Source organism: Rhineura floridana, chromosome 1 (assembly GCF_030035675.1).
Source record: "Rhineura floridana isolate rRhiFlo1 chromosome 1, rRhiFlo1.hap2, whole genome shotgun sequence".
NCBI classification, from domain to species: domain Eukaryota; kingdom Metazoa; phylum Chordata; class Lepidosauria; order Squamata; family Rhineuridae; genus Rhineura; species Rhineura floridana.
The window spans coordinates 226,683,941-226,709,426 of record NC_084480.1 but is presented as its reverse complement, the minus strand read 5'-3'; the positions used below and the strand labels follow the sequence as shown (position 1 = coordinate 226,709,426).

Below are 25,486 nucleotides of genomic sequence, written 5' to 3'. Positions count from 1 at the left end.
CAAGGACTTTTGTCACTAACACACTCCCTTTTCATGCTGTTACATACATAGTGACCTGGCGACCTGGCTGGGACCCTGTTCCCCAAAAAGTAACATGTCTACTACCCCTAAGGTAGGTGTAGAGCTCTGCATGTGAAATGGGCAAAATGGAGAGGATTCATGGATCCCTTACATTATTTGAGCACACTTGCCTACAACTAGATGACAACCTTGTTTTATTGTGCATTAATAGCAGCTTTCTGTGGGTTGGACACTGGCTTGAAACACATATGGAGATAGACTTTGCTATAGACATAACTAATTAATGGGATGAAATTATGGAGGAAATCCTTACTTAAATACATGTTGGCTACCATCCTTTCAAGGAGGTGCATTGTTGGCACTTAATGCAGGTAAAGATGTATTACGTAAGCTGAAATTTATCAGCAAATTGCTGGAGGGGTGCAAATGATGCATCTCTGGTGGGAATACTCTGGTAGCAATACCCAGACAGTTCTCCCAATGGAACAAGAGCAACTAGTGGGGAGTGGTGCTGCTGTGAACCATGCGTCCCAGCTGTAGTGTTACTCCTATGTACTGGAAGGGTGGTGGCAAAGTCAGGGTGGTTCAGCTGAATTGATGGAGCCAATCTGGCACACCCACTGATGCCATCCCGATCTCACTGCTGCCCTTCTCTGCCCCCTCAGTATTTTGGTATGTAGCAGTGATGTTGCTGTTGTCAGCTATTCCTGAAATGGAGGTATGTAAGTGCTTCCAAGGATTGGTATTGGGGCCTCTGCTTTTTAACTTGTTTACACACTATCTACTTTGGGTGAGCAGTAAGATAGCCAAGTTTCTTAATGTTACCAAACAAAAAGGGATTGTGAAGAACTTTAAAAGGATGTCTCTAAACTAGGTGAATGGACAATAAGACAAATGGAATTCAGTGTAAGGAAGTGAAGTGATGCACATTGGGGCAAAAAATCCTAATGTCAAATATTCTCTAATAGGATCAGAATTGGTAGTGGTTGACCAGGGATGAGATCTTGGGGTTGTAGTGGATATGTCAGTGAAGGTATCAATCCATTGTATTGCATTTGTGAAAAAGGTGAATTTCATTAGGGAATTAGGAAAGTGATTGAAAAATACCATAATGTCATTATACAAATCTGTAGTGTGACCACACTTGGAACATTGTGTAAAGTTCTGGTTGCGTCACTTCAAAAAGGACATTGTAGAACTGGAAAAGGTATGGATAAGGGCAACAAAAAGTAACAATGGACTGGAAGAACTTCTTTATGAAGAAAGGTTTCATTTATGTGAGTGGAGAGGCATGATAGAGGTATATAACACAATGATGAAGAAAGTGGGCAACGTTTTTTCCCCCTTTCATTATACCATAAGTCAGGGTGATCCAATGAAGGCGAGTATTGGAAAATTCAGGACAGATGAAAGAAACTTCTTCACAGTACATTGCTAAACATAATTGGCATGGCCACCAACTTGGATGACTTGAAAGGAGGATTAGACAAATTTATGGAGAGTAAAGACTATTAATTTCTACTAATCATGATGGTTATATTCTATCTCCACTGTTGGAGGCAGTATACTTCTAAAACCTAGTTGATGGGAATTGCTGGTAGGGAGACTGCTGTTGCACTCAGGTCCTGCTTGCAGACTCCCTATAGACATCTGGTTGGTTTCTGTGAGAACAAGATGCTGAACTACATGTGCCTTTGGTCTGATTCAGAAGGACTCTTCTTATGTTCTCAACATTTCTAGCCCATTTCATCTGTGCTGTTAGTTTTCTATTTGCTAGGAGGCACTTGGTTTTTTTTCCTTTAGGAGACAATTCAAAAATATCTAAAATATCTAGCATCCTGTGTTCCAGCTAGGACAGCCTCTTCCTTCTGCAACCACCACAGGCCTATCTGAGGACCATCTTGCCCTTAAGGGTGATCTAGTTTTTAAAGTTTTTTAGCCTGTCTTTGCTGTTTTATTATATAGCTCTAATACATATAAATGAACTGGTCTGTGGACTTGCCTGATAAGTAGTTCATAAATATCTTACAAAAACAAAAATGTGATTGCCCCATGGGAATTCTGAGGTAGTGGCTAGAGTGACTACAACCTGGGAGACCAGGGTTGAAATCCCCACATAGCCATGAAGTTCATTGGGTGACCTTGGGCCAGTTACTGCCTCTCAGGCTCAGAGGAAGGCAATGGTAAACCACCTCTGCATACCGCTGACCATGAAAACCCTATTCATAGGGTTGCCATAAGTCAGAATCGATTTGAAGGCAGTTCATTTCATTTTTTTAGCACTTCACTCTATTCTGTTGCATTCATATAACAAACCTCTGTGAGGTACTACCTTGTGCTAACAAGGATTCCCTTAAGACTAGTTATAAAATAGAAAATGTCCTATGGAAACCAGGGTAACCTCAGAGGGCTGCCATGGTGCTGTGCGGACCACCTGCTTCCCTTTACACCAGTTTACAGTCACCCTGCTGCCATTTAAAAAAAAAAATTAAAATGGAGTTCCTTTGCCTCTGCTCCATTTCCTTGCTAGGCCTTTGCTGTACATGCCCACTTCTATTCTGATTGGGCAGCAGCAGGTGTTTGAACGGGAGGAGGAAGTTGTGGTGGCTGAGCTGTGCATGTGTAGACTGAAGGGTAGGAAATATGGAGTGAGGGGGGCAGAAAATGGGGTGGATGGGTCCTTAGAAGGGTCAAAAGAAAAGAAAAAAGGGCAGGCCTTTGTATGGGGGGGGAGGCAGAAACTGGAAGTGCCTTAGAGGGCGCAAAAACAGAGCCGATGGAGCTATAAGAGGGGGCAGAAAACAGGGTTGATGGGGATGGGGCTAAAAGAATAAGAGGGAGAACAGGAGAAGGGAAAGTCAGGCTAGATGTGTGTGCAGGGGCAGGGGGTAAGAATATGAGATGGACAGGACCTTAGGGGCATAAAAAGAGGATCAACAGGAGGGAGAAGGGACCTGTGTTTGGAAAAATGCTTGTGGATGGTGTGTGTTGCGTGTGTAATTCTGAGAGATTGGGGGAGTGAGTTTATGTATAGGCATTGCTTTTTTTGGTAAAAAAATGAGGTGCTGATAAAAGTGCTGTGGGTGCCAGCACAACATGGTTGCCAATAGCAGCAAAAAAAAAAAAAAAAAGGTGATGGTACTCTGTACCAGTGGGTACCATCACAAAAAAAGCAGTTTACAGATGATTGGAGAATTTAATAGACTTACCTTCTGGATGTTCTCTTTGACAGAGTTACAGGATCAAAGGACTGCCTTTGTGTTCTGGGACTCAGATCTTGCACTCAGTTTGCTAGGCAAGTTACTTGGCCTTTGTGACTAGCCAGGCCCCTAAGGCACTCATTCTGGGGTGTTGCCTACAGTAGCTTTTCAGATTTCCTCAGAAACAAGGCTATTCCTTATTAATGTGCTATAGGGAATGCTTTTTGTATAATTTAATGTAGAAGTTACATTTTCCTCACATATTTTGACATAGTAGTTAATCTGATTTCAACATACAGCTATAATCCTGCATATATTTAGAAGACAAAAAGAACAATGGAAAAGACCACATATTGGAATTATGAGCAAATGCAGTGCTAGTTTTTTATTCTTTATTTCTGTAAAAAAGGGGGAAATCTCACTTCTCTATTCTAGAAAGAAAATCACATCTGCATTTTGTAAATTTAATGTGACACTCTTCTGCTCTTAACCATGTCTTTATAAAAAATGTTACCCACAAATGACACATCAGTTTCCTAAAGATATTTCCTAAAGAAAATAAAATTTCTTCCAAAAGAAAAAGAAAAGCTTGTTGCACACTAATGAGAAAGAACTAGTTATTCCTGTGCACTGTGCACCCTCTGCTGGCTGCACACTTCTTTACAGTACCTCTTTCCTAAAATTTCAGTGCTGTATATTTATATGTAACCAGCTGCATCAATAGTCAGTCACAATCATACATGCTCTTGATTTATGGTGCTTGTTACTTGATTCTCAAAGCACAGAACTACAATTTTATCTTTGACTTTAGTAAAACTAGAACTGCACCTCAACAGATAACGCTTGTTTGAGAAACCAACCAAGCAAGAACATAGATTTGCTGGTCTAGTTCATTTTTATTTATTTCCTTACATTTATATCCTGCTTTTCTTCCATCATGAACCCAAATGGCATACATGTGGCTCTCACGCAGTCACCAATGCAGGCATTGACCAGAACCACACCTACTTAGCTCCAGCAAGGGGATAGCCTTATGTACTTTTAGACCACATCCTGGGACCATACCCTATCTGTGAAGATGACAAATGCAATCCTGAACTCATCTGCACATTTTTAGGTCATTAGGCAACAGACATCTGCATATTAGTGGCATATGTAAATGTACACTAGCCTTTTTTCTTACGGAGGCAGCAACTAAGTACACTTAGTAGAGAGTATTTTTATTTATTTAAGTAAATAATTTTTATTCTGCTCTTCAGCAGGCACCTGTGTGTACCAATCCACTCAGGGAATCTATGGCAGAAACTATTTCTATATGCTCAGACTAATGTAACAAATATGGGTGGTGGAGCTGTTGGTTACTTAAGGTTGCACCTCTCAGCATGTCCTACCTCACAAGGAAGGTGGGGAAAACGTGTCCCTTTGTCATAAAGTTTCATCCCTGTAAGGTTCAATTCGTGCCCCTAATATTGGCATTTATACAGCTGGTTTATAGACTTTTTGGTTCACTACACTCTTGAATCTCTTTAGACCAAAATATGGGATAAAAATATTTTAAATAAAATGAATTACTAATGGTCTGATATGAATGTATCTTTTTGATGGCATTGTACAAAACTTATTAGATCAGCAAATCTGATCATTATTTTGTATTTATTTCATTATTTATTGCATTTGGAGAAGCAATACTGCAGTCCTAACCACACCTACTTACAAGTGCCACTGAATACTTTGAACTTCTGAACACACACATTTTTGACTATACTGTTCGTTCCCTAAGATCTAGGTAAATCAGGATAGGCAATTATATTTGCCAGGAGTATAAGGAGTTTACAGAAGCTGTCTAAAAATGAGGCTCAGTTAACTAGTGACTGTCGTGCTCCTTAGTTGAGCCTTTATAAAAATACAGTTTCTGTGAGGATAAAGGCATTTGAGGCACAGATACTATATCTAACTCTTCATCTCTGTTAAAAAAATGAGAGAAGGGACAGAGAGCCAGGCAATAGTTGGAGGAAGTATTAGCAGCTCCAATGCAATTGTATTTTATATAAGCTGGTATGTGGATCCTGCTGGATAGGAAGCAAATAAGTGATAATCACGGTAGCTTTTAAGCCTACATATCTGCTTTTGGTTTATAATAAATCAGTTACACTATATATAAATGTATGTAGCAAATGTTCCATTCCTGGGCAAGGTCCTTGAACGAGTGGTTGCAGGCCAGCTCCAGACACTCTTGGATGAGGCCGATTATCTGGATCCATTTCAGTCGGGTTTCAGGCCTGGTTTTGGCACAGAAACAGCCTTGGTCGCCCTGTATGATGACCTTTGTTGGGAGAGAGACAGGGGGAGTGTGACTCTGTTGATTCTCCTTGATCTCTCAGAGGCTTGCGATACCATTGACCATAGTATCCTTCTGGGGAGACTGGCTGAGTTGGGAATGGGAGGTACTGCATTGCAGTGGTTCCGCTCCTACTTGGCAGGTCGCCTCCAGAAGGTGGTGCTTGGGGAGCATTGCTCAGCACCCTGGACTCTCCAATATGGGGTTCTGCAGGGGTCAGTCTGTCCCCCATGCTGTTCAACATCTACATGAAACCATTGGGTGCAGTCATCCGGAGCTTTGGAGTGTGTTGCCATCAGTATGCTGATGACACGCAGCTCTATTTCTCCTTTTCATCTTCTTCAGGTGAGGCTGTCAACGTGCTGAACCGGTGCCTGGCTGCGACAATGGACTGGATGATAAACTGAGGCTCAATCCAGACAAGACTGAGATGCTGTTTGTGGGTGGTTCTTCTGACCGGATGGTGGATGTCCAACCTGTCCTGGATGGGGTTGCACTCTCCCTGAAGGAGCAGGTTTGTAGCTTGGGGGTTCCCCTAGAACCATCTCTGTCACTTCAGGCTCAGGTAGCGTCAGTGGCACGGAGTGCCTTATACCAACTTCGGTTGGTGGCCCAACTATGTCCCTATCTGGACAGGGATAACCTGGCTTCAGTCGTCCATGCTCTGGTAACCTCTAAATTAGATTACTGCAATGCACTCTACATGGGGCTGCCTTTGAAGATGGTTCGGAAACTGCATCTTGTGCAAAATGCAGTGGCCAGATTGGTAACAGGGACCAGACGGTCCGAACATATAAAACCAATTCTGGCCCGCTTGCACTGGCTGCCTTTGTTTCTGAGCTCGATTCAAGGTGCTGGTTTTGACCTATAAAGCCTTACACGGCTTGGGACCACAATACCTGGTGGAACGCCTCTCCCCATATGAACCCACCCATACACTACATTCAAGATCAAAGGCCCTCTTCTGGGTGCCTACTCGGGAGGGTGGCAACAAGGGAGAGGGCCTTCTCAGTGGTGGCCCCCAAATTATGGAATGATTTTTCTGACGAGGTGCACCTGGCGCCAACACTGTTATCTTTTCCGGCGCCAGGTTAAGACTTTCCTCTTCTCCCAGGCATTTTAGCATGTGTTTTATATTGTTTTAAATTGTTTTTTAAAAGATGTATTTTAAATTGTATTTGGTTTTAGTTACCATAAACCACCCAGAGAGCTCCGGCTATGGGGCGGTATACAAGTATAATAAATAAATAAATATTAATATTTTGGGGCAACATTTTTGGTCAGATTTTCCAAAACTGAAATGGACATAGTGGCTGTCCTCCTTTGAATATAGATCCAAGTTCTGCAATGTTCCACTCCCGGTTCTGGAGGTCCCTCCCCTGCAAAGTGTACTGTCATTGTACTCTTTTTGTCTGTTAGTCAAAATATAATTTCTTCACGCAGGGTTTGGGGGAGCAGCTGAATAGTTTTAGATCAGGTTCTTTCTCTCCTTCTGTGATCTGTGTTTTAATTATGTTTCAAATCAGGTATCATGTTTATTTAACATGTTTCACAGAATGTATGTACCCCATCCTGAAACCTTACAGTGAAAGGTGGGTAATAAATTCAAATCAATATGTAAATAAAATCTTTCCTGATTTTGACTATCTCTGCCTCACTTTCAAAGAAGCAAAATACCTTCCAACCTAATCTCTTTTGAACCGCTCTGCAGTGCAGCAATGTTATTATTCAATTAGGAGGTTTCCAAAGTTACTTGATTGCTTTCAAAGGAGTCTAATATCTGATGAATATTATGTCTATTTTAAAAAAGTAAATTCAAGTTTGTATTTATTGGTGAGAAGAAACTTCCATAATTTTCACTGTATTGTCTTCCCTCTCAGCCCTCCTTTACTGATACTAGAGTTTATACTTTTTTTCTGTTTGCAAATAATTTCAGAATCACAATATTCTAATATTTCTTTAAGATAGAAAAACAATGTCTTTTAAAAAGATAGTAGCACAGCCAAAAAAACAAACTAACCTAGGGCTGCAATACTATACCTATAGAGTAAATCCTATTCAACTCCATAGGCTTATTTCTGAGTAAGGACTTCATTATAGATAATCAAATAACACTAAACTGGAGATTTATTTCAAATGTTTGAGTGTTCCATGCCTAAATATTTTAATTTTATGTCCTAGATTTTGGTTTTAACGGCTGACATACCTACACGTAGAAAATCCAAGTATGACATTTAGATATTAACCGTTCATTGTTGCTTTTTTCAATCAAGCAATGAAGGTCACCTAGTAATACGCAGACTGAACGCACGGGCACCAGTAATAAGGGTAGTTTCAGGATATGTGCTTGAGCAAAGCAACATCGGGATTTAGTTGCATCCCAGAGTCTGTTTTCAGTTTCAATATTTTCGCGCGAAGTCAGAGTAGGCACAAGTGTCTCTGAGCATGTGCAGGGTGCATTTTCCGCCTCACTGTGCCGGCCACAACCCATGCCCTTCGCATCTTGACTCTTCAGTTCAGCGGCTACGGCTTCCGGGGCACACTTAGCCCCGAGTGAGAGGAGCGAAAGGTGCCGTTATGATTCCTGCGACTCCACCCAGAAAAAGCAATCTCTACGAGGCGCTCGGGATAATCGAGAAACCGTTAAGACTATTTCTTCAAAGGAGCCGTTCTGGCCCCCGTTACACTTCCTGCTTTCCTTTCCTCCGCCCCCTGTGCGGCTGGACGCATCACGCTCCGACACTGACGCACTTCGGCGAATCTACGGCACGCCAATTGTGACCAAGATCATCACAAGCGGAGGAGGACGGCTCCCCCCCATCCGGTGAGTAAAAACCAACGGTCGGTAGTGACCTCGCTTGTTAGGAAGGTTTCTGTTAAAGATTGTTATAGGCGTTTGTTTGTGGGAGCCCCTGGCTTTTCCTGACTTTCTCCAGGCCTTTTCGCTTTCCCTAGGGCTTTTTGGGCCTCTGTGCTGCCGTCGTTTTTTCTCCCCCTTCTTCCTCTCGAGGGTGGGTGGGAAGGCAGGAAACTAGTTTTTGGCCAATCAGTAACCGCTACAGGATCTGATGCTTATGGAGGGATTTCTGAGTGGTTGTGCCTGGAAGGCGGGAAGATGGTTTTCCATAGCGATTGGCTAACGCTACAAGGCTTCTCACCCACTTTTTAAAGAAGGGAGAAGAAAGTGTTCGTGCTTGTGGGCATGCGGCAGCTATTTATAGTCTGTGGCTTCTAGCACTACGCATGTTCCTCGCGTGGCATCTTTTCAGTAGTGGCAGTGAAAGGACGTCGCGCAGGCGTGTTTTCCACAGTGTTTTTAAAACGTTAGGTCAGGGAGATGCGCTTGCGCGTTTGTAGGTACGATGTGCTCGGGCGTCTCCGCAACCGATCGAGGGGTGCGCATGCGTCATGTTAGAGCTAGGCTGCAATCCAAAACACACTTACCTGGGAGTAAGTCCCATTGAACCCAATGGAGCTTACTTCTGAGTAGACATGTATTGGATTGCAGCCCTAGGAACAAATATTTCGTCGCCTATTCTAGAGAGTGGTGGATTTCCTTTACCGTTTCCTCTGCAATAAGGGGAAGCTGTGTTGGTCCATTAGAAAATAATAAAATCCACCATTGGGCAATATATTTATTTAGAGTGATTCAGAATCACACAAAATAGTGTTCAAGCTTTCTAAAGGTAAAGGTGTCCCCGCGCTTATCGAGTGCGAGTCATTTCCGACTCTTAGGGTGACGTCTTGCGACGTTTACTAGGCAGACCGTATATATGGGGTGGGATTGCCAGTTCCTTCCCCGGCCTTTCTTCACCCCCCAGCATATGCCGGGTACTCATTTTACCAACCACGGATGGATGGAAGGCTGAGTGGACCTCGACCCCTTTTACCAGAGATTCGACTTCCTCCTTCCGTGAGCAGAGCTTTGGCTGCGTTACCGCCGCTTACCACTCTGCGCCACGGAGCATGGTGTGAGCAGAGCTTCAGCTGCGTTACCGCCGCTTACCACTGCACCACGGAGGAAGCTTTCTAGTTGTTCAGAACTCTCCATCTGGCTGGATATTATACAGGGGGCAAGGGGGAGGAGTAATAGTAGTGATGGCCAACAACTTCGATGGCTTTAAAAGAGGTATATAGTCAAATTCATGGAGAATAAGCCCATCAGTGACTCTTCTCTGTCCACTCTCAGAGGTAAAATAACTCTGAATACCAATATCAGGAGTGGGGAGAGTTCTCTTGCACTGCAGTCCTGCCTGTGCTTTTTACAGGCATCTGGTTGGCTACTTTGAAAACAGGATGCTGGACCTGATGGGCCTTTAGTCTTATCCAGCAGGGCTCTTTTTATGTACTTAAGAAAAAAGGTTGGCTTGATGTAGAAACCACAGTGCTTGCATTTAATCACAGTCTTAAAATGGAGTGTAGGAAGAGATTGCAAGCTTGGATTTGGCTCTACTGGGAGCAATGCAGGTTTCAGCTTGCACCTAATGGCTTTTTGAAAACATGAATTTTTGAAAGCAGTAACCTAGATTCTAGGTGTCTTAACTGGAGCTTACTCCAAAGTAAATGCACGTAGGATCACAGCCTCAGTCTGCTCCATGAAAACTTAAGCTATAATAAATCTGATCATGTTTAAGTTTCAGCAAGAGTCTTTGTTGTTTTTGCTGCAATCCGCTAATAGTATAATCCAGAGGTGGGGGACCTTTTTCAGCCTGAGGGCCACATTCACTTCTGGACAACCTTCTGAGGTCCACATGTTGGCAAGTGGAACAGCTCTGAATGAATACTGATGCATTCCTTCTCAAACTGGGGAGAGGTAATATGTGGGGTACCGCAGGGCTCGGTCCTGGGTCCAGTGCTCCAACATTTTTATTAATGACTTGGATGAGGTGCAGGGAATCTTATCAAATTTGCAGATGATACAAAATTGGGATAGGTAATATGTTGGAAGACAGAAACAAAATTCGAAGGGAACTTGATAGGCTGGAGCACTGGACTGAAAACAGCAGAATGAAATTCAACAGGGGTAAGTGCAAAGTTCTACACTTAGGAAAGAGAAACCAATGCACAATTATAAGAAGGGGGAATACTTGGCTCAGCAATAAATACTACATCCAAAAAAGAACTTGGGATTGTTGTTGATCATGAGCTGAGTATGAGCCAACAGAGTGATGTGGCTGCAAAAAAGGCAAATGCTATTTTAGGCTGCATTAACAGCTAAGTTTCCAAATTGCCTGAAGTATTGGTTCCCCTCTATTTGGCACTGGTTAGACCTCATATTGAGTACTGTGTCCAGTTCTGGACACTGCACTTTAAGAAGGATGCGAACAAACTGGAACAGATTCAGAGGAGGGCAACAAGGATGATCAGGAGACTAGAAACAAAGCCCTATGAGAAGAGACTGAAAGAACTGGGCATGTTTAGCCTTGAGAAGAGAAGACTGAGGGGAGATATGATAGCACTCTTAAAGTACTTGAAAGCTTGCCACACAAAGGAGGGCCAGGATCTCTTCTTGATCATCCCAGAGTGCAGGACATGGATAAGCAATAAGCTCAAGTTACAGGAAGCCAGATTTCGACTGAACATCAGGAAAAACTTCCTGTTAGAGCGATATGGCAATGGAACCAATTACCTAGGGAGGTGGTTGGCTCTCCAACACCAGATGCATTCAAGAGACAGCTGGACAGCTACCTGTTGGATATGCTTTGATTTGGATTCCTGCATTGAGCAGGGAGTTGGACTTCCATGCAAGGAAGGACCGTGATTGGGCCAGAGTTCCTTCGCACATGGGGGACCTCTACATGCTCCCACAGCTGTTTCCCACACCAGGTGAATGTGGGGAAGTGTTTCTGTTGTGGACAGTGGCATAGCCATGATGCATGTTGGTTGTGAGGGGAGTGGGTGAGTTTAGCCCGTGCTAAACTACCTTGCTTGTTCTTTCAATGTACTGGAGGGTGTGTGTGTGAACCTCCCTTATGTCCTGCTTGGAGCAGCTGCGTAACAGCACAATCCTATACATGCCCACTTGAAAATGAACCCCATTGAGTGTAATGCCACTTATTCCCAAGTAAATACACATCGAATTGCAACCTAAGTATATGTTTGGCTTGTGCTCTAAATTGGCCAGTTCTCTGTTATTGCTGTTTTAAAGTATTAAATAGTTCTTGGTAGGAGTATTCATGAATAAATATTTTTAGAATTGGGTACTTCAGCCCCAGAGCAAATTACTTGTTCATTTATTTATTCAGGTAAATATCTATGGAAATGTGCTTCCAAGGGTGAGTACCCATGAAAATGCCTGCTGCTATTTTCTGGACCAGCTGAAGTTTATGCCGCCAAGCTTATGCAGGCAATGAAGAAAACATCTTTCTGTAATTGTTAGTCGATGATCCTGGTATTTAAATGTTTATGTCGTTTTGTTGTATATATGTATGATGGTTGTAAATCACTTTGATTTTTTTTAATGATATAGTGGTATACAAATATTTTTATAAATAAATACGTTTCTAGAAACCCTTCAAAGGCAGCCACATGCAGAGCGTATTGCAGTAATCCAAACTGGATGTCAGCGGCATGTGTCTTCACATAGGAATGAGCTGGCTAACCAGTCTAAGCTTGGGAAAAAATATCCCAGGAGTAAAGCTGAGTCCAGAAGTACTTTTAGACTGCAAATCTGGTAACTGAAGAGGAATTTAGTCCCAAACAGGCTGAATCCCTATTCCTAGATTGGTTACTTAAGTTTCAGTTGGTTATTCCTCATCCAGGGGGCTGATTCTGAACATCAACACTTCCTTGAAACCAAATGGAAAGGAGGCAGAGAGAGTTATGTGTCATTTTGTGACAACACTTCAAATCTCTGGATGATCTTTCCCAATGCTTTCATGTAGATTTTAAAAAGAATGGGGGACCAGCTTTAATCATGTGGAACTCCTTAGACAAGGTTTTGAACAGGAATCCTCTAGCACTACCTTCTGGTAGTGAGCTCTAAGAAGGAATGGAATTATCAGAAAACAGTGCTTCCAAAGTCTCTTCCAGCCATATTTTTATTTATTTATTATTTGATTTATATCCCGCCCTTCCTCCCAGCAGAGAAGCATATGATTCAAAGGTTACTGTAGTTGATTGTATCGAATGCCACTGAGAGATCCAACAGAACCAACAGGAATGTACACTCCATGTCCATCCATCTCCTGGCATAGATTGTCTACCAAGACATGTACTGCAATTAGTCTTCAGATTGTTCTGATCAAGGAAAAGCAGTGGATGATTGCATAGTATATTTGCTAATAGGCAAAAAAACCCTTGTAATTTAAGAACGTATCTATAGACAACAGATATTTCTATCCAACTTACCAGGGAAATTGGGCAGCTATAATGAAGGCACCAGGGGAGCAAGAGACCTGACCTCCTCTCTGAGATATTGTACTGCCCTACAAATTTGTCAAAATGCAAACACAATTTGGGATGGTCTTTCACAGTCCAATCCACTTGTTGTGTAGCTTGAAAGAATTTGGTAACATGTGCCTCTGAGTATATGGTGAGTGATGACAACTCCTGCCATCTCCAAAGTTGGAGAATTATATTTTTGTATGTTTGTTGGTGTTCTTCTTACTTTGCTTCTTTCCTGTGTTACTACTGTTTCTACAGAGAATCTAACCTAGAAAATTTTATTTCTCTCATTATTCAACCTCGAAATCTTTGTCAAATTTGTTTTTATTAATTTCAAAGCCTTTTTATTGGTCAGTGTCAAAGGATGGTGAAGACAGCCTTTTGTGTTTCAAACTGGAGGTTATGTTCTGTTTCTATTTTGGGTGCATTAACAGTTGAATCTGAACCTGCAGTTTAATATAAAACCAGACTTATCACAATACGTTGCTACGTAAGCAATGAATCTAGCTGTTGAAAAAAACAAACTTGGCCTGCCCAAGATGCATGTGTTCAGCTTGCTATGCTTAAACCACTCCACTTAAGGAAAGGTGGGTATGGTCAATTAAAAACATACAGCACGTTTAGAATTTTGGTAGAATATATTTCACTTCCCACTGTTTTACCTTGTGCAAACTGAGACACTCCTCATGTCCATTGAAAACTATTCTGCAGAATAGTCAGTGCCATTATTCCATAATTGTTTTTGAAGTTTTTTTTAGTGTTGCAGAGTGTTGCTGTACTTAACGTATTCACAGAAATGGAAGCAAAAGAAAATAATTTACTATAGGAAACTTCACTAAAATTGCAAAGTAAATGGAACATATTTAAAATGGCTATCTGAACTATATCAACTGTCTTAATATTGTTGCTTCCTCCCTGCTAAAACAAGATCAGTACAGCACATGTCTTGTTTCTGTTATTTGGGCTGATTGCAGATGTTGCCACCACTTATCATATGCTCAGAGGTACATGTTACCAAATTCTTCCAAGCTACACAGGATTGGACTGTGAAAGACCAACCCAAATTGTACCACAAGTTTTTTTTGCCTATTAGTGAATTTCTCTGCTTTTTAATCCGGGAGGTAAGAAATGGGATCCTGTGCAAGTTTGCTGAGAATGGATTGATCATTTGCATGCTTATTGAGTTCTGTGGAATTTACTCCCCTTCAATCATGCCTAAGATAGGTAAAACTGACCATGGGGAAGGGGAGAGGAAAGGAAGGGGAAAGGAGAGTAGGGGAGGGGGAAGGAGGGGATTCGAAGGGGAGGGGGAAGGGCGAAGGAAGGGAGAGGGAAGGGGCAAAAGAGGGGATAGGAGGGAGGAGGATGGGAGGGTGCAGGTTCGATCATCTGTATGCTTATTGAGTGGGATTTACTCCTGTGCAATCATGCTTAAGAGAGGTGAAACTGACCTGTGGGTGGGGCAGGGAGGGAAGAAAGGGGGGGGAGGAGATTGGATGGGTGGGCACTGGGCAGAGGGAAATCCTCTTTCTTTTCCAAAAGGAAAATATTGTGAACAGTACCATTGTTTTTCAGGTTTTTCCCCACCTTTTAATTCTACAGCAGGCACATGTATAGTCTCCCACTGAATTTTAAACCAAAGCTGTCACTGGCCACATCCACACCAGACCTTTACTTCACTTTAGACAGTCATGGCTTCCCCCAAAGAATCCTGGGAAGTGTAGTTAGTGGCTGGGAAGTGTAGTTAGTCACTTCCCAGGATTCTTTGGGGGAAGCCATGACTGTCTAAAGCAGGCTTTCCCAACCAGTGTGCCTCCAGATGTTGTTGGACCACAACTGCCAATGGCTGAGGCTGATGGGAGTTGTGGTCCAACAACATCTGGAGGCACACCAGTTGGGAAAGGCTGGTCTAAAGTGAAGTAAAGGTCTGGTCTGGGTGTGGCTTTTGGAACACTTGACAGTTGGTTCTTACTGAGCATGCCCAGGCTTATTATTGACTCCAATGCTAAATTTCTTAAATTAATTAAAAATTGGCCACACATTTTTTTAAACTTTTAAACTGCAGAAGATGAAGGTCAGAGTATGGGGTAGGATCAGTAATAGGATTACAGGTACTCTGTGAACATGGCTGATTTTTAATTAATTTCAGCAAATTATGAGACCACTGACAGAAAAAAGTCCATTAGTGGTCTGTTTTTCCCTCTTTTTTTACACTTTGAACTCTCGATTTTCTCTGACTGTTGTGTGTATCACCATGAAAATACAGAAGGTTGTTAAGCAAGCATTTCTGAGTTGAGGACTATAAATTTTGTAAGGGTTTGTTTTAAAATGAGCTTATGGGAAGCATCAGAATGGCATGGGGGTTATTTTCAATTTAGCATTGCAGAATATGAAAAATCCATGCTGGCTAGAGTATACAGCCACTCTTGTGCCTGTATAATTCTGGCTGCAATCTTTTACACTGGGGCAGCTAGCATGGTGCCATCTAGATGTTGTGAACCACAACTGTTATAATCCCTGACCATTGACTAGGCTGCCGGGGGTTGAAGATATCTCACAACATGTGGAGGACACCATGTTGACAACCCCTGCTTTTCCCACTTACTTGGGAGTAAGTCACATTGAACTTAATAGGTCTTAATTCTGAGCAACTATGCATATGATTGCACTGTTATTAGTGTCATTCCTATGTTCATAAATGAGATGCAAAGTGCATTGTGCATTGCATCCTTATCTCCAAGACTGTGCTTAAAAGATAACAATAGTCTCATTCTATCTCAAGATATTTCATATCTTGCATTCGTAAGTTATTAAAACATGGTCACTATATTCACTTTTATGCATAATATATGGAAATTTGCAACGATATAATCCATAGTTCTTTTAAAAAACTAGGTATATTGATACAATATCAAGATGATGGATTGTGGCTTATTCTATATTCAAATATGTCACGAAATACTGCTCCTTTTAAATAATGTTTTAAGTTGCTGCTATTTCAATAAAACTAATAGTAGTTTTATTTGCATTTTTATTTTAATTGTCATCTGCCTTGAGTCCAGTTCCTGTAAATAAGGCAGGATATAAATACATCAAACTGTCATGGAACTCTGTTTTAAAATTTAGGGAATAATCCATTCATTTTCTGGATCTACTCTCAAGTTCTTCTTGAACTGTTCATTCCTTCCCCTTTTGTGCTCCCCCACCAAGTGTACTGATCTGTATATGCGCTCAGCGGTGAGGAATTATGAGAGTTGCAGTCCAACAACATCTGGAGAGTCATAAGTTCCCTGCTACACACTTATGCTATAATTAGATGAGAAATGTGTAGCCCTCATAGTCAGTGAATTGGAGTATTTATTGTTTGTTTGTTTAATTTTTCTAGTTATTGTACAAATAAAAGAGAATAAAAATGTTGCAATAAAGTCATACTATAATAAAGCTGCAGTAAGCTTAAGAGAGAATCAGCATAAAAATCCAAATACAAAACCGTCATAGTAAATTACTGTGTAGAACCCAGAACTAAAACAGACATCAAATAATACACAAGGACAACAAACCAGATCTTAGAAAGGTTTGGGAACACAGAAAAGTCTTAACCAGGGGTCAGGGATGCAACATGTTGCCATCAGCCTGGTCTGATTTGAGAAGGACCGGATTCAGAAATACCTGCTTCTTTTTCCTTAGATGTGTCCCTATGCATGGTTTTAGGATGGCTTAAACATGCTGCTCTAGGCTGCAACAGTCCAACCCCCCTCACCTGGGAGTAACTCCCATTGAATTCCATAGCACTTACTTCTGAGTAGATGTGGCTAGGTCTGCTTTGCTAGAATTGTTTGGAAATTAATTGGAAGCCAGTGCAGGTGAGAGAGGGCTGGTATGATGTCTTAGTACTTCCCAGGCTAGGTTAACATTCTTGCTGCCATTTTTTGCACCAGCAGAAGTTTCTAGGCCCCATGTACACTTCATTATAGCAATCCAAACAGGAGGTTACCAAAGCATGTTAGTTTTAACTAGGTCTTAAAGTGATATGAGAATGAGGTATATGTTTAAGAATAAGCTACTACACAGTAACATTGACATTAACCCAATCAAGCAGCATCTCATATGGAATACCTGGAAGTATATTTAATGTTTGTTTTATTTTGTTTTATTTTGATAATGGGGATAATCCTTGGACTGACCTCCCCACTTTCATCCACATTTTTAACTTTAAATTATTTACAAGTGGGAGGCTTGCAGCTGATAAGCTAATGAAGACTTTTCCTTCAGCATGTTGTGCAAGATTGTTAGGAATTTATATCCCAGATTCTAATGAATATTGTCCCAGTTATCCTTATCTTAGAATTTGAGATGACCATTTTACAACTTCTCCTAAAGAGCAAAAGAGCAATTTGGCTATCCAGTTTTAATGAAAAGCACTGTGTTTTAACTAGGGTAAAGTAGATAACAGCTTAATGATAGTATTCTGAAAATGCAGCACATAAGGAGGGGACTTTCATTTTCCTTATAGTAAGAGGCACTTAAATTATCCAGATCCATTCCAGTCTGGCTTTTGACATATTTTAGGAACTGAGATGGCTTCGGTCTCCCTAATGAATGATCTGTGTTGGAAGATAGGCAAGGGAAGTGTGTCCCTGTTGGTTTTCTTGGCTCTTTCAGTGATGTTTGATACCATTGGCCACAGTATCCTTTTGGGTCACAGTGCTGAGAAGTGCCATTCTGCAGTGGCTCTGGTTCTTGAGGGAAGGCAAGCCTGGAAGATGGTGCTGGACTTTTGACATGTGGGGAGCATCAAGGGTTTATCCAAAATGCTGATCATTACTTTCAAAGTGCTATAGAATATGGAGCAAAGATATTTAAAGGTTTGCCTTCTCTCATAAGAAACTGCACACCCACTGAGATAACAGGCAAAGATTTTGCTCCATGTCCCACCACCATCTGAAGATTGGTCAGAGCAAACATGGGACAGGGGACTTTTAGTAGCAATCTAGATTTTGGAACTCTCGCCCATGGGTTACCCATCAGGCCCCCACTTTACAGTGGAGATCTGTGAAAACTATTTAGTTGTGTTAATCCTTTGGTTTATTTTCTTATTTATTGTATTTGGTTGTCTTTTCTGTGTTGCTGTTTGATATTTTGCTTCTGCAGACTTCATTTTCTGCTATTTAGTTTATATATAGGTATACATATATAATTTTTTATGGTCATTTTTTAATGTTATGTTATACCATGCTTGGAAGCTCTTTGGAGAAAAATTGCCCTAATTTTTAAAAATACAAATAAATGAACAATCCCTTAAAACAGGGCTGTGGAGTCGGTACGCCAAACCTTCGACTCCTACTCCTCTATTTTTCTACTGTCCAACTCCGACTCCACCCAAAATTGCTTCCAACTCCACAGCCCTGGAAAGGGCTGTAAATGTCTTTTTAAATTGGAAGCTCTCATAGGAGCATTTTTATCGCTGCCTGAATATGCGCTCATCTTGGCATCACAGCATTTGTCTTCATCTGGGTCCTGTGTCATACACTGACACACAAAATGTTTTCCATCTTGAGTTATGGTGAAATGCTCAACTACAGCTGACTTCATGGGAAGCTTCTTTGACATTTTGAATTTATATTTTAAAAAATTTGTCAATCAAAATTTATTTTGAAGTCGGAGTCGGTACATTTCTACCGACTCCGATTCCACCCAAAATTACTTCCAACTCCGACTCCATGACTCCGACTCCGACTCCACAGCCCTGCCTTAAAAACAAAACAAAAACTTGTTCTTAGATGGGCTCAGGGGCACAGTCTAGAGTCAGGCCTGAGGGGTGAAGCCCAGTAATTTTGGCATGCCTGGGTGCAGACCCATTGCCTGCCTTTTTGGCAACACAATTCAGAAACAAAAAATTTGCTGGCACCTTAGGGAAAGAGGGGCTGCAAGGTTGAGAATACAGCAATGGAAAGGCCTGTAAAAATAGTTATTTGAGAGAGATATTTAAGAACAGCAGGTAACCTCTTTCCCTCCTTCCTACTCTTGCTCTACAAATAAAAGGTGAAGTGATTTGCTATAGTACAGGCATACCCCACTTAACATCGCTTCGCTTAACATCGCTTCACTTAACATCGCCTCGCTATAACGTACATGCTCCACACACCACCATACCCCGCTTAACGTACGTGTGCTTCGCAATTACAGACACTTAATGGCATGACGCCGCTGCCATCTAGTGGTGATTGCTGTGCAGTACATGCATAGATAATTGCTTCACTTTAAGTACATTTTCACTTTACATACACGCTCCGGTCCCATTGTGTATGTTAAAGCAGGATATGCCTGTATATTGATTCAATAGGAGGAATGATAGACTAAGTTGGAAGAAGAACGTATGGGTTGACCACTGCACTGTATGCCTGACTGGAGTGAATATCTGTAACCTCCTTTGCTGCTTCATTCATGTTCAAATGAGGGTGAGGCGGACGCTGATTGGGAGCAATGCGTCTTGGTTCCGACACCAACCTCCATACATCCAAGTGTACCATTTACACAGATCTTATGCACATATACCTGAAAATACTGAAAGATGATGGGTCCTGGATAGTGAGGACCAGAACCTACATGTAGTCAAATGTAGGCTATAGGTTGGGTACAAATTGTAAAATCTGAATGCATGAAAATCAGGGATGGGGCAAGCAGATGCCCTGCATCTTCATTTCTACCTGCTTGAATAATTGGCCAGGGCATCATGAGTAGAGGGTGTGGATGGTGGTGCATTTTTCTATGTGAATGGAATAAGGGGTGGGTTATGCAGGGTGTGTATGTAATAGCCAGTATTAGAAGCAGCAGGGGTAGATTGTCCCCCTCCTTTATAAAAGGTTGCCCTTGTTCCTTAACATTTGTACTTTAGTATTTTAATTGAATCAAAAAAGTAGTTTGCAGTTATAATGAATATTCTAGAATATTCTAAGTTAACCAGCACTACATACTTTGAAGCTTGCTTCTTAAACTTGCCTTACATATACACGCTCAACTCCTGCAGCTAGGAATGCTAGTGAAAGGATCCAGATAGAAGGAGACAGGTTGGTAGCAAACCTCCCAGGGTTCATGAATTTTATTATCATATGCATGAAACTTTTGAATACTTAACAACTTTTTTTCCTTTGAAAGGATGAATATTATAGGATCAGAATTAGTTGCTTGTCCTTGTGCCATAGCATTCTGAAATGTAGATAAAAAGCAAAGCACTCGTTGGCGTGGAATATTTATTGTCCTAAGCAAAGTGGTTTGGTATGTAAAGTTGGGAGGTCTAATTCTCTAGTGCAGAAGTGTGGCAGATACTGGGTTGCTGCGGATAACAGCAGCCCCACAACTAAGTTTCTCCTTATCCTGTAGTCTCCATGAGGCTTGATGCCTTCCCAAAGTAAGCGTTGCTTTTTCATATCATTGCCTGCCACTGATGTAATGCTGTCAATTTCCATGCTGACATGTATGTTTTTTTCCATTTAATTGCTGTTTGTATTGTGTACAACAAACTACTTGTGGAATCATATGTGCCCACTCAACGCTTTGATCTGCAGAACTAGTGCTGTTACAGATGTCACATAATACTCTATCCACACTTGTAAGAAATTGTTCTTTTAGTGTGGCAGAATCAGTACTTTGGAACTCCCTGACTATGGAAATCAGGCAGGTGCCTTCACTGTATGCTTTTTGGCACCAGCTTAGAACATTTCTGTTTAGGCAACCCTATCCAGACACATAAATGTTGATGTGTTTAAACACTTTTTAGGTTACTGTTGATTTTAATTGACTTTTAAATGTATTTAATTACTTGTTTTTAACTGTTTATTGATAATTTTAATATTGCCAGTAAACCGCTTAGAGGTTTTGTTACAATCAAACAGTATATAACTTTTGATAAATAAAAATAAAAATCCATTTGGTTATTTTTTCAATGGTAGGTCTTTACCTAAGGAACATCTTGTTCTCCTTTCGTATTAGTCAGGTCTGTGGAGTCGGAGTCGTGGAGTCGGAGTCGGGAGCAATTTTGGGTGGAGTCGGAGTCGGTAGAAATGTACCGACTCCGACTTCAAAATAAATTTTGATTGACAATTTTTTAAAAATATAAATTCAAAATGTCAAAGAAGCTTCCCATGAAGTCAGCTGTAGTTGAGCATTTCACCACAACTCAAGATGGAAAACATTTTGTGTGTCAGTGTATGACACAGGACCCAGATGAAGACAAATGCTGTGATGCCAAGATGAGCGCATATTCAGGCAGCGATAAAAATGCTCCTATGAGAGCTTCCAATTTAAAAAGACATTTACAGCCCTTTCCAGGGCTGTGGAGTTGGAAGCAATTTTGGGTGGAGTCGGAGTCGGACAGTAGAAAAATAGAGGAGTCTGAGTCGGAATTGAAGGTTTGGCGTACTGACTCCACAGCCCTGGTATTGGTTGTAGTGATAGATATGCCTCATCTCCTGAGGGGACTAAAGAGATGCCTGGCACAATTACCTCGGAAGGCGGAGAACCTCCTTCTGTCTGATGCTTAGGCCGGGACAAGGAGGACTGAGCAAACTTCTTGCACTTTTGAAAAAATTACAATTACAATGCAAACCTGTCAATGTCTAGTCAGAAGTAAGTACCATTGAATTGAATGACACTTACTCCCAGGTACATATCAGATTGCAGGCTTAAATATTTTAACAGGGTTATTAATAAATATTATTTATTGTAATAAAGCCATAGGATTCTTTGTACCTGCCATAGACCAATAAGGCTTTCCCACCAGATCTTCTATAAGAGTACTACAAAAAGTGACCACTTCAATTATTTATTAATTATTATATTAAATTTAAATCCCACTCCTCCTTCCAAAGCACCCTTAATTCAAAAGGACTTACCTTTGAATAGACATGACAGGAATTGTGCTGAAAGGCTTGCACATGCCATATACATTAGTTAGATCAGGAGTAGGGAACCTCTGCCCTACATGTGAAACTTGTTCCGCCAGGCCTCCCCATTTGGCCTGTGAAGATATTCTGGGGAAGCCACAACAATCCACCTGTATGTCATCCATGATGTCAGATGCGGGGCGGGTAAGGACAGGGCTTCATGGGAACAGTGAGGAACTCCTTTGCTGAAGCAAGGCACACCTCCATCTGACCACCAGCTAATGGGCGGTAGGAGCATGCCTTGCTCGAGAAGGGAGAAGAGATTTCCATTGAACGGAAGCCACTTCTCCTTTCCAGCGCTGTTCTTTGAAGCTGCCCTGTGTGGCTTCTTTCCACCTCTGAAATTGGAGGCAGGAAGGAGCAGTGTGGGGAAGCTTGAAAAAGCCCTTTCCTGTGTTCTCCCTTACAAACACTGATGCCATTGGATGGGCAGGCTTTGCATTGCCAATGTGGGCGGGGAGGGGTTGAGTCTCAGTTCTTCTTTTGTTCTCCTCCCCCACTGCCTCTGCCACCACTGCTGCTGCATGAAGCAAGAAATGAAATGGGGGGGGATGGGAATGAAGCCTGCATTTTATAAGGCTTCTTTCTGGCTTTCCTCAGTGACAGTGGGCATTTGGGAACTCTGCAAGGGATTTTGACAGGTTGATGGGACAAATCACCTGTCAATCATGATATCATAATGATGTGATGTGATTGACAGGTGGATGGCCTGCCCACAACGCCAGTCCTGGTAAGGATCTGGCTCGTGGAGCAAAATAGGTTCCCCGCTCCTAAATTAGACAATAGTTATTTATTGCGTTGAACAGAGTGACTATATGTGGAATGGCTTGAGGCTGGTATCCTAACTCCATTTACCTTGAAGTAAGTCCCTTTGAATTCAGTGGGACTTACCTCAGAGTAGGCATGGTTAGGATTCTAGCCTGTGCTCTTAAGACTCATTCTAGTGTCCTTTTTGTTTGGAATCAGGTATTTCTGATATCATAGGGCATATGGGGTTACTCCCAGGTAAGCGGGGTTAGGTTTGCTGCCTTAGTCTATGTATATTTACTTAAAAAGTAATTCCTGCTGAATTCAGGGGTTTTTTCTTCCTTTCGAACATGCAGTACAACATTCCTGTGATACAGGTTTTGGACACATAGTGAAGGAAGTCCCTCCCCCTGCTCTGTTTCTGGAAGGACCTCAACCGCATTTGTTGTTTAGACAGCATAGCACAACATAAGAGATTCAGCAGGCACCTTCTGTTTTAACATTTAAACATCTGCTGAAAACTTTTCTATGCGTCCAAGCTTATGCAGGCAATTAAGAAAATATCTTTCTGTAATAGTCAATGATCTCTGAATTTAAATTTTTACATTGTTTTCATTGTATGATTGTTGTAAACTGCTTTGATTTTTCTTTATGAATAGTGGTTTGTAAATATCTTTTATATATATATAAATAAACATCTCTGTGATGTAGGTCTCGAAGGAAGCCTCTCTGTTTTAGGAATCCCCTCTTCCCTGCTCTGTTTCTGGAAGGAGCCCCAACTTCTGGTTTGGTGTGGACAGCACAACATAATATCTCTGCAGTGTAGGTCTGGAAGAAGCACTGTTTATATCCCTGCAAGGTTGGTCTTGGTCAGATAAGGTTAAGTGGAGTGTACAACCAAGTAACATAACATTATGTAACATTTGCAGCTTTGGAAAAAAAATTCCAATGTCAACAATTGCCACTTGCTTTCACATGAAGTAAATCCACTTTTGACAGTGAGTGAATATGTGAACAGCAGCGATTTCCGCACCTGTTTCCATTTCCATTGGAATTCTCTGACATCTCTATGAGAGCATGATGATGTCGTATCACATGATGATTTTTCACTAGATGTGAAGATGGAGGGAGGGATGCTGTTTTTTAGTTTAGTTCTGCACTGTTATTTGGTATGGTTTTTGTATGCTTTGGTGAGGTGGTTAATGGGCAGTTGGAGCATTTGGTTCTTTCACAGGAGGCTCAAATTGGTATGCCCTGGCAGCGTCTGTCTGAATGTGTGCAAGAGAACTGGAAAACAAATTTGCTGTATATCCACTAGTACTTTTCTACTAGCTTCTGTGATACATGTTGATTTTATGTATTTGTAAAGGCAATAATTTTTTTAAAGACTCCATATACCACGGATACCCCATGTGGTACTGTCAGATGTTATAGGAGTCATAGGAAGAAACATAGCAAGCTGCCTTACATGAAGTTAGACAATTGGTCTATCCAGTTCAGTATTGTCTACACTGATTAACGTTGATTCTCCAGGATCACCTGGGGATATTCCAAGGCCAACCTGAAAATGCCAGGGATTGAATCTGGGATCTTCTGTATGCAAAGCAGATGCTCTACCTCGAAGCTATGGCCCTTCCCCAACTCTTATCAGCCCCCCTCCCCAGCCAATGGTCAGAGATGTTTGGAGTTATAATCCAACAACATCTGAAAGACTCCCCATCCCTGCTGTAGAATGATCACAAACATGTTATATTTGCTTGAACTCAATGTATTTCAGAGTAAATCCAGTTAAGATGCTGATGAATAGATTTACACCTTTTGAAAAGGACCAGAATTTTCCTGGAGAAAAATGCATTATCTCTGTGGTCATTCTGCCCCTTTATGGTAGTATCGTCAGGTTTTACATGAGCTACCCTGCAAAACCTTGGGGCTTGTATTTGTTTGGTGTACAGATTTGGTTTCATACTGAACTAATGGGTATATTATGATGACCTAAATTAATCACACTGTGATAGTGTTTAGGTTGTAGTATAATTATTTTTAATTGAGTTTTAACATTTTTTCCAGGAATTGATTTTCCTGATTGTATCTATAGTGTGTGTTTGTGTGCGCGCATGTGCGTGTGTGTGTGTGGTGAATACATAAACATTGTCAAGCTGTGGAGGGAAGGCAGAGATACCTCTGACGTTTTTTCTGCACAAGGAAAGTTGTTTTATAAAACAAGATCTTCTGAGTGTTGTAATTTGTCTAAGCTATCAGAATTGCCAAACGTGGGTAATTACATAATTTCACACTTTCCAGTAAAGTCAGACCCTGATTAAGCGGTTGACAGCCTGTGAGAGTTCATTCATTGACAGTTGATGTCTGTATTCCCTAAATTTGTAGTGATTGCAATCTGAGCAAAGGAGACATTGAGATTCAAACCATTTACTTTGAATGAGACTCCTTTTTGACAAATGGGAAAAGTTCTGTGGGTTTTTTTTAGACTTATAAACATTTCAAATGCATAAATACTTTGCTGTTCTACTTTCAGCTATCTTGCTTTCTGCTGATGCAAGAACTTCTCAATGTCTTTGGCTTTTGCGGTCTTTCACTGCACTTGATGTTCTTCATATTTATTTTATTAGTCTTCGCTGTACTTTCTTCACTCCATCTCCCTGTTACCTCCTTTAAACAGAAGGATATGATAATATAAACCCTCATAGGAAGAAGGCACTGTTTAACTCGGTTGGGGTGCTACTAATCCAATTGCCAAACGCAACTATAGCACAGCATGCTTCTTAATTTTAAGTAAAATGGAAACTTCGTATTCTAAATTGGGGTACTGTTCCACTTGTGTGAGTGAGTGGTAT

At 41.3% G+C, this 25,486-nt stretch overlaps 1 protein-coding gene across 3 annotated transcripts in view; it reads left to right on the top strand.

The window, feature by feature from the left end:
• The first annotated feature begins 7,968 nt into the window (after positions 1 to 7,968).
• Positions 7,969 to 25,486, top strand: part of ZNF407 (zinc finger protein 407) — a 592,912-nt gene continuing 575,394 nt past the window's right edge. The window contains exons 1-2 of one of the 3 annotated variants that reach the window (XM_061594394.1): positions 7,969 to 8,383; positions 11,805 to 11,834. The gene's annotated coding sequence lies outside the window, so the exon portion shown is untranslated. The remainder of the gene's footprint in view (positions 8,384 to 11,804; positions 11,835 to 25,486) is intronic. The other 2 variants (XM_061594384.1, XM_061594402.1) reach the window with 2 other exon arrangements.